We start from the raw sequence: 4,001 nt of genomic DNA on the forward strand, positions 1-4,001 counted from the left end.
TTGGCTTTGGTATAATACAGACAGAAGGGGTTTACCATTGCCTCCTCCCGCGCAGTATGACATGATGCCTTTCAGCATCTTCTTATATAGCTGCTGCCTGATATAGTACTAGCGGGGATTCAAACCGGCAACCTTCTGCTTGTTAGTCAAGCATTTCCCCACTGTGCCACTTACTCAGGCTTAATGCAAATTTCAAGTCCACAAAATAAAATTCAGCCTAAATCCAACTGAATCCAAACATTGAATGCAGCTGATTGAATGCAGCTGAATCAATGTGGATTGCTTTCAGGAGCAAAAGAGGGTTTTTTGTCCTGGCTTCAGATTCACTTCCTCCCACTGTGCGTCTTGCACAGTAATATGTGGCAGTGTCCTCAGCTTTCAGATTGTTCATTTGCAAATATACTAAGCTGTTTGAGTCATCCCTGGAAATGGTGAAACGGCCTTTCACAGCATCTGAGTAGTAGATGGGGGTTGAGGATGTATGTATGAGTGCTACCCATTCCAAGCCTTTCCCAGGGGCCTGCCTCACCCAGTTCATTACAGAGCTGCTAAAGGTGAACCCGGAGCCTCGACAGGTGAGACGGAGGGACTCTCCAGGCCTTTTTGTGTCTTCTCCGGACTCCACTAGCTGGACGGCTGATTGGACACCTGAAAAAAAATATTTAAGAATTATGTGCTGCACATCAACACCTAGAATATAACTGGCTTTTGTTTTTTAAAGGAGAATTACCTCTGAGGGCTGCAAACAGGAAAAGAAACTGAATCAACAATATCATGATGTTCTCTTTGTTGGTTGCAAAGGGAGTGATTGGAAAGTGGTTGCTGGGCAGTGTCTCTGGGAGTTGCTGGGGCATGGGAGCGGAGGACTGATTTAAACAGGAAACTCTCCCGGTATTTGCATACAGCTGAGGATAAAAGAGCAGCCCAGGACTTTGACATCCTCTCCCTCTCTATGGCTATACACCGACCATGGGCCATGGGGAGATAGCACACAATTGTTTACAATATCCATGTGGAGTAATGAAGCAGAAATTATGGAGTCTATGTACATGAATGGAATGGAATAGAGATGTCAATTAAAATGAATTAAAAATGAAATAAAACAACTCCACAGTGGAATAAAGGGTTTGGGGGGTGGGTTTTTTGTTGTTACTGGGTTTCAACAAAAAAAATTGATGTATCTGCACCAGAGCATATCCCACCCCAGGGAGGGTGAATTGAGGCATGGTGCTTTCTCTGTTCCACCTTTCTCTTCCTCTCCAATAACATGGGAAGCATGGACTTGTATTCCATAGCTAGAAATTACTTCCTCTGGTCAGATAGGTATAAACGTCTCCAGGTGTAGCACTAGCAAAACAACAACAATGTGGCTCATCTGAACAGTCCCTCTACATATGGCCTGAATAGTAGCTTGAGCTAGTTGGGACTGAGTGCAGAATTAGTCTGAATCCTGTCCTCCGCCGTGGCTGTGGGGGAGGAGGTGAGGACAGAGCTTTTAGCTTTTGACTACATTCAGTGGGAGTGTTGTAAATTGTGCCCCCTTTTGCCTAATGATCCACCATCTTTGGTGCTGGGATTGTGATGTGAAGGAGCTTAGGATCCTCGGTCCCATTCCCCACCTGACATGCCACTCCTGATATGCCACCGAGACTGCCCATGCTGGACTGCTCTGCCCTTGTAAGTGGGGTTACACTAAAATATGTCTCTCGGAGAATACACTGGCACAGAGTCTGCGATACAGGCAGACCCTTAAAACCTACTGGTCCTTTCTGGCCAGAAGTCCTGGAGCATAGGATTGGACTATCACTTCTAGGGTTGTGCACAAATTGATTTTTTCCTAAATGATTTGCACCCAAATCGAATGACCCCCGATTTGTTTGGGGTCCGAATCTGGCCAGCTAGCACAAGGGTGATTTGTTTTGTCCACAAATCTCCTGAAACAGATAGATTTGGATACAAATCATTTTGTACCCATATCGATTTGCACAGACAGCAGGCAAAGGCAGTGATTCTCTCAGCAGCAGGAAGGGGGTGAATAGATAGATATTTTTATTTACGACCCATGGTCAGCTTAGAAAACAATTTTTTAAAGGTAGAATAAAGAAATCCTACAAAAGGTTAACAGTGGCTAGAAAATAATAAAACATCAGACATTTCTTTTTCTTCTTCTTCTCTTTTTCTGAATCAGGAAAGTAGCGGGGCGGGAGGGAAGCAGAGAATCTACTCCAGGTGGCAGGCAAAGCAAAGCAGATTTGAATGGAAACGAGCAAATCTGGAACCGGGGGGAATCGCCAGCCAATTGTTGCTCACTGTAAGTCACCAATCTGAAGCCTGGGAGGGTTTTAAAAAACAACCATTCCTGACACAAAATGGACACAGCAAGAGAGATCACCACAAAATGGAGGTATGAATCTATGAATTTTTCAGGTCCGAAATCTGGGCAATTTGTTTTGGACCCGAATCTGGCCAGCTAGCACAGGGGCGATTTGTATTGTCCACAAATGGCCCCAAAGAAGTAGACCTGGGTACAAATCATTTTGTACCTGAATCGATTCGCACTTCCCTAATCACTTCTTTTCGAAATACTACAGATGAATCAGCCTGGGAGAGTATCATAAGCAAAAGAGGGTTATTGCCTGGCTTCAGATACACTTCCTCTCACTGTGTCTCTTGCATAGTAATACACAGCGGTGTCCTCTGCTTTCAGGCTGTTCATTTGCAAGTACAGCAGGCTTTGGGAATTATCCCTGGAAATGATGAAATGGCCTTTCACGGCATTTGAGTAGTAGATGGGGTTTAAGGATTCATGTAGATATGCCACCCATTCTAAGCTTTTCCCAGGAGCCTGCCTCACCCAGTTCATTCCATAGCTGCCAAAGCTGAACCCGGAGGCTTGACAGGAGAGGCGGAGGGACTCTCTCCAGGCCTCTTTACATCCCCTCCAGACTCCACCGTCTGGACTGCTGACTGGACACCTGGAAAGAGAAACATTTGAAAGAGATACATTCTACATTAACACCTAGAATGTAGCTGGCTTCTGTTTTGAAAAGGAGAATTACCTCTGAGGACTGCAAAAAGGAAAAGGAACTGAATCCACAATATCATGTTTGCCTCTCTTCTGCTTTGAGAGGGATTGACAGGAAAGTGCTCACAGGATTGTGTCTCTCGGTGTCTCTTGAGCAGGAAAGCAGATTTAAACAGGAAGCTCTCCCTGTATTTACATACCCTTGGGGATAAAAGAGCAGCCCAAGCCTATGACATCCTCTCCCTCTGTATGGATAGACTTGCCTGCCTGGTGCGAAGGTTGTGGACATCATACAGCGTCTAGATAGGCTATTAGGCAGTGCTGGGGAGGAGACAGCTGTCGTGGTGCACATTGGCACCAACAATGTGGGGAAATGTAGTCCGGATGTCCTGGAAGCCAAATTTAGTCTTATAGGTAACATATTGAAGTCCAGGACCCCCAAGGTAGCATTCTCAGAAATGCAACCTTTTCCATGCACAGGTACAGTGAGACAGGCAGAGCTGAGGGGTTTCAATGCGTGGATGAGACGTAGGTGCCGGGAGGAGGGGTTTAGATTTGTTAGGCACTGGGACACATTTTGGGGCAAGCAAGGCCTGTACAAAAGGGAAAGGCTGCACTTGAACCAAGATGCTGGTGCTTAAAATGAAAAAGGTTGCAGAGCAGCTTTTAAAATGATGCCTGGGGAATAGCCGACAGGAGCTGGGCAGTATCCGGTTCAGCAAATGCCATCCTTTAAAGTGGAGGGTGCAAAGGATTCAAATAAAACAGAAGTGGAGAGAGCGGAACCACATAAAGAGCAGTCAGAAGGCTGTGCCAGCTGGTCAAAGAATTACAGGCTGGTGTGTTAATGTCTGTTCCGGGCAAATTGAATTCTCTGCCACAAGATGTGGTGACAGCCAGCAACCTGGATGGCTTTAAGAGGGGTTTGGATAACTTCATGGAGGAGACATCTATCAACAGCTACTAGTCGGAGGGC

At 45.7% G+C, this 4,001-nt stretch overlaps 1 pseudogene; it reads right to left on the bottom strand.

Moving 5' to 3' along the window:
• Positions 1 to 2,629: 2,629 nt before the first annotated feature.
• LOC128329550 (immunoglobulin heavy variable 3-21-like) lies at positions 2,630 to 3,105 on the bottom strand (annotated as a pseudogene).
• Between the last annotated feature and the right edge of the window lie 896 nt (positions 3,106 to 4,001).

The sequence above is a fragment of the Hemicordylus capensis genome, chromosome 6 (genome assembly GCF_027244095.1).
Source record: "Hemicordylus capensis ecotype Gifberg chromosome 6, rHemCap1.1.pri, whole genome shotgun sequence".
NCBI lineage: Eukaryota > Metazoa > Chordata > Lepidosauria > Squamata > Cordylidae > Hemicordylus > Hemicordylus capensis.